Here is an 18,075-nt window from a genome sequence, read left to right on the forward strand (position 1 = left end):
CTCTCTCTATCCTCCTCTAGGCTCTCCCCTCTCACTAAGTTAACCCTTTTTGCTCGGCTCAGACCCAAAATAGTATCACGGCCCTTTTCACCCAGCTCAGGCCCAAAATAATATCACTATCCTTTTCACCCAGCTCAGACCCATATTAGTGCTTGGGGTAATCCTTGGGCCATCGTAGGATGCCCTGGCGCCAACCTTATCATATCTAGGATGGCCCATGTCCTTGGGGTAATCCTTGGGCCATGGTAGGATGGCATTGGAGCTAACCTTATCATTTCTAGGATGGCGGATACATACATACATATATATGTATGTATCCGGAATGAATGCATTCATATCACCTCCCTCATAGAACTGTCCCATGTGGTTCACTGGGATTTGTGCAACCTTAACCACATGTGCGCTCTTGGATCCTTGTTCTTCATTTCCCTTAGGAGTGTCAGTCTCCACCTTGGGTCACTTGCTCCTAGGCGACCTAGTGAAAAAAGGCTTGGAAAGTATAAAAGCCAATTTCTCATGTTTGTAACACATCTTCTCCATTTATGCAATAGAGTTGAGTTTGGTGTTCTCTATAACCTCTCTTGCAACTCTAATCTAGAGTTATCAAGCCAGTGCGCAGGCTACCAATGAAGGCTGCTCGCAAGTTTGCACCCACCACTAGTGGTGTGAAGAATCCTCATAGATACAGGCCTGCTATGAACAGCACCTTCATAGTGCTGAGTGGAGATAGCACAATGATCAGAACAACAGGAGCAAACCTTCATCAACACACAAACACACACATACAAAATGGAAGCTTCATCGCCTTCTTAAGGCTCATCAGGTGTGGTCTGTCTGAGAGTGCAATCTAGCTATTGGAGTGTAGGAACACATCCATAGAATAGTGCCTAGTCAGGCTTTGTAGCACATCAAAGCATAGTTTCACCTTTCTTTGGTAGCAGGAAATTACCATACTAGCCAGGGTTTTTGGCCATCATTGAGCTTGAAGCTCTCAGCTCACACAAGCAGCATCAAATTTTTTCTATATAGCAAAGTGCATCATTGAGCTCAAAGCTCTTAGCTCTCATAAACAACAGGCAGAAGCGGGCTGCCATCACAGAGTATAAGGTAAAAAATAATAATACATTCGGGGCAAGGTTAGGGTTCTTTTGAGACTTTAACCATTTCTTTTGGGCTTTCGTATTTGGGCACTATTATTTTTTCCATCCATACTCACTTTTTCCCATTCATACCTTGCCTATTTCCTTGGCCATTTCATATTGTCCACCCTATTTTTGGCCATTCAAGTTTCACATGTAAATGTGATTCATATACATTTTCTCACACATGGCAAATGCACATATGGGTGTGGAAACCATGGTTGCATCATTGCCCACCATTAGGGATTGTAGGAGTGTGTTGGATGACTTGTGTGAAACCAAAGATTTTGATGTATCATGGAGATGTGCAAAGATGTGTATGGCATTGCCACATACATTCACCATGGGCATGTCATGAGTTGGATGGATGGATGACGCATTGCGGATCTGCATGATATTAATATGGATGGTTACATGGCTGATGTTGATCATGATGTTCGACATGACTTTGGTGAGTTTTTTGAGTAGTGGGATGACATGTGGATGAGCATATGGAGGGCAATACAACATATAGACCTCTACCATATTGGAGTTTGCATGGGCCTTGAGGGTTATTATTCATCCACGACCACTATGGGCCATCATCCTATTGATTCGCACTCACTTAGCTTGATTAATTTAGAGTGTTATGATGGAGATGATGTTGTTTCACATGGGATTATGTTGTATCATCCATGTGGGGATGATGATATGTACTCAAACAACACACACGAGGAAGCAGACCTAGTGAGACTATAAGTTGAAGCAAACAACCAAGAAAATGTGAGTGCAACACCTGAATGGGAAAAAGAGTAACTCAATGAAGATATTTGAAGCACATAAGATTACAATACCCGAGAAAGAGGTGTTGGTGGTGCTTCATATCAAGAAAATTTAGGATTTCAACACAACTCTTTATCGATTAGCCTAGGAGACACCTCACAGGGGACCAATAAATGAGTTTCATAGGCTAGACATAATCCAAATGAGCATCTACTTAAAAGATGTATTCAAGGAATGGAGGGAAAAAATCGCAGTGAAACAACATGGGGGGTACCACAGATGAGATCACACAAAGGTCTTCAACAATGTAGAGATGAAGAATCAGCCTGCAACAATGGAGGCTCCGATGCTTTCGAGCACCTCCTATCTAGTACACCTACCACTATAAGGCTCCCTCCTACAACAAGCGTATCAATTCAAACTACTTGCCAATGTAGAAGGAGTCATGGAAACACTCGGGGGGGGGAGGGGAGGGGAAGAGGTCAGTAAAGAATATGTAAACCTATCACATGAGTTCAATAGAAGGGATTTATTAATTTATGAAATTTGTAAAAATATACTTATTACAGAAGGGGACATTTTTTAGGATTTTGGAAAAAAGTTATAGATTTGTGAAGAAAAAGGGTGCATTTTATTAAAGAGAAATTTACAAATAAGGGGTTTTATAAATAGGCCTTGAACACACGTGATATATAGGGTTTATACATAGTGATCCCCCCTTGCTACCAAGGGACTAGTCAAGCTATTGTGGGAGACTGGCTCTGCTATGCTCATGGATGATCTGGCCAAGTTGTCCAAGCCAACCAAGGACTGCGCAACCCTATGAGCTATCCCCTCCATGGGCTGGCAACCCCCTAAGTGGCTACCGTGGGTGGCTACGGCATGGGCTACCCACCAAGGTGGCCTTCGGGCTACCCACCAAGGTGGCCTTTGGGTTGCCCATGGGCTGTCCAAGTGCCCATACTCTTCTAATGTCCAAGTTGCCATGTATGCTCCTCTATGGTGATATCCATGATACCTAGCGCATGCACCATGTATCTTGTCCTGCTACCATGTCCTGTACCTCCAGATGCTATCTTGGTCATCAATCCTAGTCTATCATCTTTGGACCAAATGCATCCTCTGCACCTACCTAGGTACTGGCTAGCCTTTAGGAGCATGTCCATGTCATGCCTGTGGGGGCATGCACATGACATTGATATAATCTTATGTCATGAATTTGAGGCCCATAGAATACTATCTCTTTCACAACCCTAAGTAAGTGTCTCTAAGATCATGGCAAGAGAAATATTTTCTCTTAAACACTCAATCTGATTAGTACAAGCATTATCTTGACCCAACCACTTAGTTCTTTGTTTCTTTAGTGTTGGAAAGAACATGTTCTTGAAGTGTCTTTCCCACTCTGCATGGTCTTTGAACTCCTTGAAATTGAGATAGTTAAAAACCAAGGCTATCATGCCATCTTCCATTGATTGGAGATTCCTAAGAGATAGGGATGGTTTATGATACTATTAAGGATCATCTGCACATAAGTCCTTGGTCAAAATCAAGGTTTATTCTTCACTCTAATACTAGCTCTAAGACCCCTAGCCCTTACTCATGTCTATTCTATTGGAGTAAAGCATACTCACTCTTGAGGCCTCCCCTACATTATCTCATGTGATTGGCTATCCTAATGGCTGTTAAAATTCATGGTGGATCAAATACTAAACACGAAATCATAATGTGAATGTGGAAAACAGTGCAATGGACTCAAGTTTAGTTAGGTTACAAGATGGAAACTTGTACTCATGAAAAGACTTGAGATGTAAAGTGCTTGTTTTTCATTCCATTGAAATGACCCTTTATATAGGTCCAAGTACAATCTAGGCCTTGCCTTTGCATGTGGGATAATTCAGCCAAGTGATGTGTCTCTCTAGCAACACTCACAACTTGTGCTCTTTGGCACCACAACTTCCAACACCCCACTCTTGGTACACACACTTTGTGCATCTAGGCACTACTATTCCAACATCCCCCCTTAGTGCCATCTAAGACACTTTGATGAGAGGTACAAACAAATTCCATTCCCCCCCCTTAATTCTAACATGGTTAGGTGAATCAAAGGCTCTTTGGCTTGGACACTCTCTAGCTTAGAGGTTTCTTTGGAGGTGCTCATCTTTGGCCTTACCAGGCATCTTTGGCCTTACAATACTAACTAGGCATCTTGGCCTCATAATACTCTTTGGCTTGGACACTCTCTAGCTCAGAGGTTTCTTTGGAGGTGCTCATCTTTGGCCTTACCAGGCATCTTTGGCCTTACAATACTAACTAGGCATCTTGGCCTCATAATACTCTACCATGGCTACATCATCGGTCCAGCGGGCGGGTAGAAACAATACAACTAGTACCCGAGGTTATGTGTTATTTCTTAGCTTCAAAAAAGTACTTCAGTGTCCTCCTTTATAAGAGGCTTCGTCCATATGTGCTTCTCCCACAAATTTTCCACATACATTATGGAGCAGTGCTCTCCCTTTGATCCAAAAAATCCCAAAAACAACCATGGGTTTGGCTATGAAGGGAATGGTTTTTGGTGCCCTCCTCTCATCTCATGGCACTGTGGTGCCCTCCTCTCATCTCATGGCACTGTGGTGCAAACTCTGGTTTCTATAGGCCTTGTCACTGGTTCAAGCATCCTTGGCCCTACATCTTCTAGGTATAGAATGGTCCCATATGTGCATATGCTAGTATCCCACTCGATGGTTCTCTAGAAAGTTTTAGGGTTACCTGCAGTAGTATGTCTCATAGGGTGTCTATACATTGGCACTTTGTGAGCGGCAGTTCTTGCTCTAGTAATCAAATGACGTGGCTCTATCAGCCTTGTTGCTTTATATCCCTTATGAAGAATTGATCCATCAAGATTGATTGGAGCAACTATTATTGGTCTTTCAGGGAGTCTCGATGATTCTCTTCTTACGATTCTGATCAATCGCTTGAAGAACTTGAACAATGGATTTCCTACTGAGAAAAAGCCAAGCTAGACGAGGTACCTCTTTGTGATTCCTCTAGCATTTGAAACCACAACAATGCATTGCCCTCTAAGGTCGGTCCAAATGCGTCTATCTTCATTTGAGGATCAATTACCCTTTCTGCATTATTGCAAATTTGCTTGAAAGTTGCCAAATGGCTATAGGTATCTTTGGATCCATAAAACTTAGAGACAAGTTTGGCAATATGTGAGGCTCTTATCCTAGGATGGCCATGCTCTAATTCCTCCCTCATCCCCTTGTGGGTTTGGCTATGAAGGGAATGATTTTTGGTGCCCTCCTCTCATCTCATGGCACTGTGGTGCCCTCCTCTCATCTCATGGCACTGTGGTGCAAACTCTGGTTTCTATAGGCCTTGTCTCACTGGTTCAGGCATCCTTGGCCCTACATCTTCTAGGTATAGAATGGTCCCATATGTGCATATGCTAGTATCTCACTCGATGGTTCTCTAGAAAGTTTTAGGGTTACCTGCAGTAGTATGTCTCATAGGGTGTCTATACATTGGCACTTTGTGAGCGGCAGTTCTTGCTCTAGTAATCAAATGACGTGGCTCTATCAGCCTTGTTGCTTTATATCCCTTATGAAGAATTGATCCATCAAGATTGATTGGAGCAACTATTATTGGTCTTTCAGGGAGTCTCGATGATTCTCTTCTTACGGTTCTGGTCCCTACTCGACAAAGGACGTTCTCCCTTGATTGGGTCTAATATTAATGGAAGTACTCTCTTTGCTTCCAGTCTCTGCAGATTGTCTCACCATGGAAATAGAATGAAAAGTCGAGCCTTGTGGCCTCAAGTTAATGTCTAGAGGCTACTTCCTCATGGTGGATTCTCCCAACTCAAAACCTTGAAGTTTTAGGCTCTAGGTATGCTAGGGGTGGGATGACTCCCCCTTGGCCTTTCTATACTTCTAGCCTCCTCTGTTGTTCTTGGACCGTAAGTGTTACCTTCTTCATCTCTATAGGCCACTTCATCCATTGATGGGGATAGTAACACTTGCTTACTAAGGGTGCATCTAGGAATCTTAAAGATCCATCTACGCCCCTTGGTGTATTGACCTGGTGATAGAGGATGTCCTTGGTATCCTCATATCGATACGCTTCCCTTGGGTTTATTTGAACTCTTCTACAAAAGAATCTATCTAAGATGTTAGGCGGTTGTGCTCTGATTGTTTTTGTGTGAGCTCTTGTTGTCTCTTAAACTTTGTGGGGTCTAACAGCTCCAATTGCTATATCTAATGGAATTGATTTCTTGTGGGAATGTACATTGATCCCAAGGAATCAATGTAGAGACGTTCATGTGTGTTGATACAACAACCCTAGGATTGTGAAGAATTTATGGCTCATGTCTTGGCAAGGTAGGAAGAGTCCATCACTACAAGAATACCCCATTTATGTCTATGTAAATTGGACCATGAGCGGTCTCATGGACACCGCATCTTTGCAAGATGTAAGTCTCACTCATTTCCATGTTTTGAGCTCGCTCCTCCACGTTCACTGGTTGTCCTTCTCTCACTCCCATTAACTGAACTATAATCATTTATTATTAGCTCTTCTTGATGATTCTCCTATGAACCATTGGCTTCCTCTCGACTCCATTCTAGTTGTTGGAGGTCTTACAAGTCTTATCCCCCACAATTTGGATATGGCTTCCTCCTCCGTTTTTGAAGGACTCTTGGTATTCTTTTGTGCTAGAATCAGGTGCTATTAGGGATGTTAGATCCATGCGAGGTCCAGCTCCACTCCCTAACATTGGCACGTGAGACGAGGTTTCGTGTTTAAAGGTTGGGTTTGAGGATGAATGTGTAATGATTCAGCTAGACCTCAAATGTATAAGCATTGAGTCTAATGCAATAATAACTTGCAATGATACATTTTATGATTTTTATAGGTTTTTTGATGTTTTTTAGTGTGTTTGGGTTTTTTTAAATGTCTTTTTGGGGGTTTTTAAAATGTTTTTGTTCCTTTAACATTTTTTTAAAAGCCACAACTAACTAAATGCACAATGAATTGAAAAAATAGATGCAAAGAAGAATATTTATGTTTTTGGATTTTTTTTCTCTGAATTCTGGATAGGATCGATTTGGATGCCAATTGGGGCGGTGAACCTAATTGTCATGGATTAAGTGACGATCTAGATTATATCAGAATCGACAAATTGAAAAGGATTAGGATCAGACGATCCAAACAAGAGACGATCCCAATTTTGGATTTTAGATCGCACGATCTGGATATCAACGATCTAGATTTCACAGTTGCGATCTAGATTGACTCAGCTACATTGACATTTAGTTGGGCATCAACATAGTGAACCTGACTAATGGCTTGACCACCCCCTTGTGTGTGTGAGTAAATTAAAAAAATAAATGATGACATGGCAACCTAAGTGCCATGTCAGATTGTCGAGGCTTGGCAATCTGAGATGGCAAATGGGCTACCATGTCATCATTTATTTTAATGCATTGTAGGCCTACAATGTCATTTTTTTTGACAAATATGATGATGTGGAGGTTGAACCTTGAAATTTTGATGCATAAAAGATAAAAAGGGCATTTGACATGGCATCGCGATTGCCACGTCAGATTACAGAGGCTCAATAATCTACTAACGTGGTAGTCATGATGCCACATCAGCCCACTTTTCTTACATTACTTGCTGCCATGTTTTTGTTGCCTTCTTAGGTGATCGCCTTATGTAGTTGTCACTCTCGCACAGTGTAAGATTGCTTTTCCATACCTAGGGTTTAGTGCTGAAATTTGAAGGCTGCAACAACGGCCTTCAAAGCCGGCCACCATGAGAAATAGGGTTTCAATAGAAACGGTTTCACATGGGCGTGCCAGCACAGAGAGACTTGTCGCCCGCGTAACCTACCTACCCTACCACCATGATCTACGATGTGGGCTCGAGAGCTTTCCAGAGGTTCCTAAGCCATCTCTCGCACCTTTCTTTCTGCTACGCTGAAGTGTTTGGGTCCTGGAACGTGCCTTGGCATCTTCGGCGTCTTACCATGGAAGAGCTTCTATTTGAAGAGGAGTTTCGACAGGCTCGCGAAGTTGCCTTCAGGCAACACGGGATCCCAGACACGGTCCTTATGAATTGCGACATTCTACCGTCGAGTTCTGCTGGGAAACAGGCATCCCACGTTCTCTCCAGAGAGGGCAAGAGCATGTTACTTTTCAGGCCCCTCGAGGCCACAGCCGAGAAGGACCTTCTTTACAAGAGTGCAGAGGTTTACAGGAACCTCTACGCGGCCTCCCCGGACATTCTGATCGACAGGCTTGCCAAAAACGTATCATCGGATCAACCCAGCACAAGCAAAGAGCTGCAATTCAGGGCACAGGGCCAGGCTCGCTGGACCGAAATTCAAGTGCTTGAGACACGAGTGCAGGCTTTGCAGACAGAGAACGAAACCCTGCGCACAGAGTTCCAAGCAGAGTTCCAAGTGCTTGAGACACGAGTGCAGGCTTTGCAGACAGAGAACGAAACCCTGGGGGCAGAGTTCCAAGCACAGAAAGCAGAGTTCCAAGCCCTGCGGACAGAGTTCCAAGCACAGAAAGCAGAGAACGAATCTTTGAAATCCCTGGTTAACGGCCTAGTGACGAGACTTGAAAAGCTCTCACCTATGGAACGCATCCTTATGCGGAAATTGGTGGAGAATTGCCGGAACAGATGCAAGTTGCTCTTGGAATCGGCATCTGTAAGCTTCTCACACGACAACTGGAATGATGCCGTGGACAACTCAGATTGTGTAGCCTTTTTCCGCTCTCACGGGTTAACAAAGGGTCTCAAGGCGACAAAATATGGTGTGGGAACACATCAACAGGCTGGAAGCTATGCTGCACATGAGATGTTCGAAGATCCGAGCTTGTACGCAGAGGTGGTCTGCAAGATGAAAGGTGAAAAAAGAGAATGTTTGATTGATGTCTTCAAGTTTGTATTTCACGGTAAGAGTCCAGAAGGTGATGATCTCTTTGTGACAACATCCTAGAACCTTGTTACAGCTATGCCATGTCTCTCAGGACTTTGTTGTATACCCAACACTTGCTTTATGGATGCTCACTTTCCAAGATGATGTATGACAGGCCTTTGCAAGATGATGTATAACAGGCCCTTTTTCTCTCACATCTTGTGCTCGTATTAGCCATTATGTGGAATACGTACTTCTTTTATACATGGCCAGTCTCCAAGATGTAGTGTAACAGGCACTTTTTCTCTCACATCTTGTGCTCGCACTAGCCATTGTGTGTGGAAGTGTGAATGCTTACGTTGTGTGTGTGTGTGTGAGAGAGAGAGAGAGAGAGATTGATTTTCTTCACATGCATAGGACTCATAAAATCACACACATAACCAAAGAGTGAGAGTATGCTAACCCTTTATTCCCGGTCAGGTTGAGTTACGCAATCGCACCATCTCCACACTAGACAGGGTCTGCAATGCTTAAAGGAACTGACAGTGTACTGTGCCTTGATTCCCCCATGCTTTCCTCTCTCTTTTCTGTAGCTGATCCAAATTGGCTATTTCCTAACCCTACTACAGCTTGCGATGTGATAGTGCACAAACTTTTTCCTCACATATCATTGCAAAGATGTGAGTGGAAGCAGCAAATTTCTGACATATCGTAGATGTCCAAGTAATCACAATGTCCCATGCACTTCCTAATCTCCTCATGGTGGGTGGTGCACATTTATCAAAGGGAAAGCTAGTGTTAATTCTTGGGAGAAAGCCTATGAAGCATATTGGGTATCATCATTGCCATCATCCCCATCAAAACACAAGTTATTTTTTGGCTTGTGTAGGTGACATCCAAATCAGTGTGTAGGGCAACATCATAAAAAGCCACGTGATGACAACAGCAGCTTGAACATCATCAGTATCAGCCTAAATGCAGAGCATCAGCGGGGCATGAAGCCATTTACAGCCCAAACATAGCCCCTAACCTGCATAGAATCTAGATAGAGTCTACAGCAAGCTAGCAAGCATTTTGGAAGCCATCCAAATGTTGTACATGTTGTACCCTCAGATTTGACCATGGAACCCTGTGCATGTCAGGACATGTTGGTACAGAGTCTTTGTAATCATTACAGCATGTATGACATTGGAAATCGAAATGCGGTCACATCTGTAGCAATAAAGCAAATACACCTTTGGGTGGGGGCCCATAGTGGATTGTTGGGACCCAATTGCGTGTTGGGGCAGCTCTCTCTCTCTCTCTCTCTCTCTTCTCTGCAATGTTTTAAGATAAGTTCTTGCACTCTGATGTGTGTTACATGCTTGTTTACCATTGCTATCTTCGTCCGCATTGTGATGTTGGTATCTAGCAACATGTTTTTCCTGAGGCTGTGCACAGGTTAGCGGCCTTCTTCCTCAGCTGTCCAGGAGGTTGACTCCTGAGGGGAACATGGGATCAGTTTTGAAACTAGTATGCCAGGTAACTCCAGTCATGGATTCTCCCCATTTCAGCAATCATCTCTCAAGCTTTAGCACTTTGGTCCCATTGTTTACCATTGCTATCTGCGTCCGCATGTGACGTTGGTATCTAGCAAGGTGTTTTTCCCGAGGCTATGCACAGGTTAGCAGCCTTCTTCCTCAGCTCTCCAGGAGGTTGAAACTAGTATGCCAGGTAACTCCAGTCATGGATTCTCCCCGTTTCAGCAATCATCTCTCAAGCTTTAGCTCTTTGGTTCCATATTCGATTGTTTTGGGGGAAGGAGATTCTTGTTCATCAGTTATGGCGACCAACAGGGTGATCAAAAGCAAGGAGGGGGAACTGCCCATCGGATGGTTCTCAGCAGGAGAGTCAAGTTGGGTTCCTGTAAAGCAGCCTTTTGGTGCAGCAGGGTTAGTCATTTGTGAGCCCACATACCTTGGCTTGCAATTACAAATGGCTATTTTACTCTTTTAGTATCGGGGTGATTCGGTTATCAGTTCATCCAACAGCCCTCCAACATAGAAGGGTGCAGGCAAGCTCACCACCCAACCATGGGTTTGCGAAGTTTGCAAACCACCCCCGAGCTAGTGGCTAAGGATCCACTCCCACAGGTCCATGCCAGTTAGCCCTGGTGTCCCATACCACCAGAGCCTGCCCATACATGGCTTTCTGTATGTTGACCCGTGATCTACAATGTCCATGTTTGGAGTCACGCTTCCTCTGTCTAGGTCTCGACCGTGAGGTCCCAAGATCCAAAGATCATGAGATACACAATAATAACCCAAGTCCCTCTTATATCTCCTATAAATAGCCAATAACCTTGGAGTTTATTAATAACTCACCTTAGTCACTCATATCTGCTTGCTTCCACTAATCCCAGGGCACCCCTAACCCTGTCGGATTATCCCCTAAAGCGTTAGGTATGTAACATTCCTCCCCACTTAAGACATTTCCACTCTTGGAAATAAGTGAAGGGAATCTAGCTATTGCAAACAACTATCTCCGAAATCAGGTTTATATGTGTCTAACCCATCCACATAGTTAAGTATCCAAGGAACCAGTTCAATTGTGAACCGCTGTTCCAACAGACTATCTCTGTGGAGAGAACACAAAACCAGTTCAATTGTGAACCGCTGTTCCAACAGACTATCTCTGTGGAGAGAACACAAAACCAGAACCTATAGGTTCTCAAGGAACATAAACTATCTCTCAATCCCTTAACTCCTCATGGAATTGGAAAACTTGAAATCGTTGAGACAACTCTCTACTAGCTATAACCTTGTACCCATCCTCGAAAGGATCCGGTAATCCTTGTATCTAGGGGATCGACATACTTCCCTATTTGAGAATCATAAAACTATTAGGTATATCCGTATACAAGTATACACAAGTACTCTCATCTCGGGTATTGACCTCGAAGAATGCACCTATGAGGACTGTCCCTTGCAGAGAACACCTTGACAACCCTCATATCAGCCTGTGTCCAATACTAGAACACCACTGACAATTCTCTAGATGTGAGCTGCTGTCTGTCTCCTGTATACCACAAGATACTCTAGCTACATCTAGATAGATACTTTCAAGTTTTCAACATCTCAGGGAATCTGGTTTTGAAATCAAAACCCTTATCAAACATAACCTAGCTCATGCCAGTATCATATGCTCAGTAAAACCATAGGCAAAATTTGACCAAACAAATGGTACCTCGGTTTCTAACACATCCAGTGTTTCACCAATATCTAATAAATCTTGCCACCTAACAGATTGAGGACAACCAACAAAACACAAGAATTAATCCCAATCATCAATTGGCTGTCGGAAGTGTCCGATAACTTCTAGTTCCCGATGGTAAAATTTTGGGAATCATAGAAATATACTCTACTAGGAACTGGGTAGAACTATCTTCTCTACCGTCCAGTAACACTCTATCTCATAGCTCTTAGTCCCAGAGACTCCTGTCCCTCAAACGACGGTTGGTTTTCAATCCTTGGATCGCAGTTAGGAAGTTTCCCACACACAGTGTGGATGGTTTTGTTGAGATCCGAGAAAATCCAGACTTCTCCCACTATGGCGATATCAGACGATGAGAGAGAACCCCGGAACTAGGAGCCACAATTCTTTACTCTTGGATTCATCAGTTTGAAGCTTATTTTGCAGTGGGTAGAAAGTCAGATACTACTGACAAGGTGAGGCCATCCTTTGGTGGCAGCGGTGGGCCTAGACTCACACCCACTTTGGCATGGCGAACTATGTCTAGGACCAGTTCGTCTCACAGACATTAAGAAGCGGTTTCTGCTGCCCAATTATCTTGAGCGACTCGAGGACGAGTTCAGAGGTGCGTGTCAAAACTCACAGCCTGTCCTTCAATTTGCCAATAGAGTTAGTACCCTGGCTTTACAGTTAGGAAAATCAGAGGCAAACGAGAGGGCAATTTCTCTTTGGCTTAGATCCCACTATCCAATGGGGTGTTCGAATGTTTGAGCCAGCCACCTCCGACAGGGCACTTGCGCTTGCGCAAAGTGCCGAGATGAAGCACAACAGAGGAAAGCCCAAGGCAGCACCTTCCGGTGGCAGGGGCCAGAACCAGACGGGGTTTGCCCCAGGACAGAGCATGGGAGCTTCTAGCTCCAAGAACTCATCAGCTGCGCTCCCGACCAAAAAGTGCAGGCAAGCAGAACCGGTGGGAAGCTGAGCTCTGAGGAGCGGACATCTAGTTGCTTACATGTCTCGTAAGCTGATCCTTGCAAAAAAGAACTACTCAGTCTATGATCGAGAACTTCTAGCAGTGATCACCAAGCTTTGCATTGGCTTCAGACGATGCCAAGCACACATTGGAGTGACCGCCAGCATTGTTGAAGTCAGATATTCTAGCAGTTTGGTGGCATGATTGAGTATGTTTCCGGGAAGGCCAATCCAGTGGTCGATGCTTTGAGGAGGAAACGACACGTTTCTACCATCCAGACCATTCGAATGGACCTTGTTGGTACATGACTAGATGAGATGAGGCACAAGTACGTGGATTCATAGGAATTCGGTACTCAGTGGGAGCAGGCATTGGACGCCATAGGACCATGCCATTTTTTGATACGCGATGGGCGGCTTTTGTATAAAAGCCGCTTGTGTGTCTTAAAACCATTTTGGGCAGCTTTATTCCATGACGCCCATGATGCCGTTATAGGTGGTCATCGGGGCATGAACTCCACCTTGGAGAAATTGGAGCGGTCTTTTTATTGGCCCAAGATGAGGTGGAACGTGTTTACTTCTGTACAACATCATCCAATTTGTCAGAAGGTGAAGGTGTCCCACGGGAAGAAGGCCGGGTGGTTGCAACCTTTGTCCATTCCAGATGGACCCTACCAATATATATCTATGGATTTTGTGACAAATTTGCCTCCCTTTTTGGGTAAGTGGAACACACAATGCTTGACGATTGTTGATCGTTTTAGTAAGAGAGAGAGAGAGAGAGAGAACATATGATTCACATGTGTCCATTGGTGGGGTGACTTTCCATCTATAAAAGGAGCCCTTCTCTCCCTTTCATTATCAATGAGAAGCCTCCACATTTGAGCATATTGTGTCTTGTCACTTACTTTAAGCCATGTATTAAGCATTTTCTTATGCCTTCTTATAGCTTTAAGTCTATATATCTAGTGGATTCTCTCCTTTTGAGGAATCAAAGTAAGGGAAATGAGGAGTTGTTGATCCCCAAAAGGCCTGTGATCTCCTGGGGTGCCTTATCACCGCCCTCCTTTGGAGGTACCAATGGTTTTAGCGGTGGTGAGCATACGGAAAGACTTTGGGAATCACTACTAGGGGCACTGGCATACCCTCATTCTCTATTTTGATTCATCAAATGGTCACATGGATAGGAGATTTTAGCTCAATCTCTCTTGTTTCTTTCTTTTCTTTCTATAAAAAACAGCTTTACCCCCTTGTACTAAAACGGCCATAACTTTCTGCTCCATGATCCGATTCTAAAACTTTTTACATAGGTGCAAAGCTCTCTTCAAGCTCTTCGCGTCGCTGTAATTCGTTTTGAGTGCAATTATAAAGATAAGAAATAGCAATGCTCTATTTTTCTCTATTTTTATCATTGACCATGCAGTTTTGGGACAGTTTTACCCCTTGATACTAAATTGGTCATAACTTTTTACTCCCTACTCCGATTTCAAAACTTTTTTACATCAGTGCGAAGCCCTTTCCAAGCTCTTTCAAATGGTATGATTCAGTATTCTTTTTTGTGCTTAAATAAAAATTTGTCACTCTCTGTGTTTTGCTATTTTTAGCACTTTTGCTTGAAGTTTTTCAAAACAATGTTCCGCCCTAATTGCCCGATTCACACCGATGAGCCATACCAATACTCCCCATATGTTTCAGTCCATATAGTCTTGAGTTAGAAGATCTTCTACCAATAAAGGATTGCCCTTTTGTTTGGAGCGGCAAGATTAGCCAAAATTCTTGCTTCCCGGAGCCCTTTCTCTTTCCTTCCATGAGTTATGACATAACTTTTGATGTGTTTATTTTTATCTTGCTTTAGGGAGAGAAAGGGAGGTGAGGAGGCAATGAGGCTTTATGTAAGAGTGTTTTTCATTCTAAGAAGTGACCAAAGTACAATCCCCAACTTTGCGTCACATCTTTTGGTGGAGATGCGGGGTAGGTGACAGTGGGGATGAAGTCATATTCATGTCTTCACTTGATGCCCATTCACTCCATGCCCATTCACTCCATGCAGGAGATGGTCATGGTATGCACTCATGGATGCCAATATATAGCAGAGGGTACCTTGTGGCCCTAGGGCCATAGGGTCCCAACATAGAGCATAGAAGACACCTTGTGGCCCTATGTATATATATACATGTATATATATATGTCTATATATATATATACATATATACATGTATATATGTATATACATGTATATATATATATATACATGTATATATGTACATCTTAATTACATCATTACTCACTAATTATATCTTAATTACATCATTACTCATCACTAATTATATAATTACATCTTAATTAAGATGTAATTATATCTTAATTAAGATATAATTATATCTTAATTAAGATGTAATTACATCTTAATTATATCATTACTCACTAATTATATCTTAATTACATCATTACTCACTAATTAAATCTTAATTATATCATTACTCACTAATTAAATCTTAATTACATCATTACTCACTAATTAAATCTTAATTAAGATGTAATTACATCTTAATTATATCATTACATCATTATGTAATTACATATTACATCATTAATTACATCATTACATCATTATGTAATTACATCTTAATTATATCATTACATCATTATGTAATTACATCTTAATTACATCATTACATCATTATGTAATTACATCTTAATTATATCATTACTCACTAATTACATCATTACGTAATTACATCATTAATTACATCATTACTCCTAATTACATCTTAATTACATCATTAATTATATCATTACTCACTAATTATATCTTAATTACATCATTACTCACTAATTACATCATTAATTACATCTTAATTACATCATTACTCACTAATTATATCTTAATTATATCATTACTCACTAATTACATCTTAATTACATCATTACTCACTAATTATATCTTAATTACATCATTAATTACATCATTACTCACTAATTACATCTTAATTATATCATTACTCACTAATTATATCTTAATTACATCATTACTCACTAATTATATCTTAATTTCATCATTAATTATATCATTACTCACTAATTATATCTTAATTACATCATTACTCACTAATTATATCTTAATTACATCATTACTCACTAATTATATCTTAATTACATCATTAATTACATCATTACTCACTAATTATATCTTAATTACATCATTACTCACTAATTATATCTTAATTATATCACTAATTACATCTTAATTACATCACTAATTATATCTTAATTACATCATTACATCATTATGTAATTACATCTTACATCACTAATTACATCTTAATTACATCATTATGTAATTACATAATGATGTAATTACATCTTAATTACATAATTATGTAATTACATTATTACATCATTATGTAATTACATCTTAATTACATCATTATGTAATTACATCATTATGTAATTACATCATTACATCATTACTCGCTAATTATATCTTAATTACATCATTACTCACTAATTATATCTTAATTATATCATTACTCACTAATTATATCTTAATTACATCATTACTCACTAATTATATCTTAATTATATCATTACTCAATTATATCATTACTCACTAATTATATCTTAATTACATCATTACTCACTAATTATATCTTAATTACATCATTACTCACTAATTATATCATTACTCCTAATTATATCTTAATTATATCATTACTCACTAATTATATCTTAATTACATCATTACATCATATCTTAATTACATCATTACATCATTAATTAAGATGTAATTACATGTTAATTAATTAATTAAGATGTACTTACATCATTAATTAAGATGTACTTACATCATTAATTAAGATGTAATTACATCTTAATTACATCATTACTCACTAATTATATCTTAATTACATCATTACTCACTAATTATATCTTAATTATATCATTACTCACTAATTATATCATCTTAATTACATCATTACTCACTAATTATATCTTAATTATATCATTACTCACTAATTATATCTTAATTATATCATTACTCACTCACTAATTATATCTTAATTACATTATTACTCACTAATTATATCTTAATTACATCATTACTCACTCACTAATTATATCTTAATTACATCATTACTCACTAATTATATCTTAATTACATCATTACATCATTACTCACTAATTATATCTTAATTACATCATTACTCACTAATTATATCTTAATTACATCATTAGATCATTAATTAAGATGTAATTAATACTAATTATATCTTCACTAATTACATCTTAATTACTCACTAATTATATCTTAATTACATCATTACATCTTAATTAAGCTATTTACTAATTATATCTTAATTACATCATTACATCTTAATTAAGCTATTTACTAATTACTCACTAATTACATCTTCATTACATCTTAATTACATCATTACATCTTAATTAAGCTATTTTTTAATTATATCTTAATTACATCATTACATCTTAATTAAGCTATTTACTAATTATATCTTAATTATATCATTACATCTTAATTAAGCTATTTACTAATTACTCACTAATTGCATCTCTTCATTACATCTTAATTAATTAAGCTATTTGCTAATTACTCACTAATTACATCTTAATTAATTATATCTTAATTAATTATATCTTAATTATATCTTAATTACATCATTAATTATATCTTAATTAATTACATCTTAATTAAGATATATCTTAATTAATTAAGCTATTTACTAATTACATCTTAATTATATCTTAATTACATCTTAATTGAGCTATTTGTCACTAATTACATTACATCTTAATTACATTACATCTTAATTACATTGCTCATTACATCTTAATTACATTGCTAATTACATCTTAATTACATTACATCTTAATTACATCTTAACATCTTAATTAAGCTATTTACTAATTACATCTTAACATCTTAATTAAGCTATTTGCTAATTATATCTTAATTAAGATATCACTAATTAAGCTATTTACTAATTACATCTTAATATCTTAATTAAGCTATTTGCTAAT

This window comes from Cibotium barometz, chromosome 58 (genome assembly GCF_041138505.1).
Source record: "Cibotium barometz isolate CiBa-2024 chromosome 58, ASM4113850v1, whole genome shotgun sequence".
In the NCBI taxonomy this organism is placed as follows: Eukaryota; Viridiplantae; Streptophyta; class Polypodiopsida; order Cyatheales; family Cibotiaceae; genus Cibotium; species Cibotium barometz.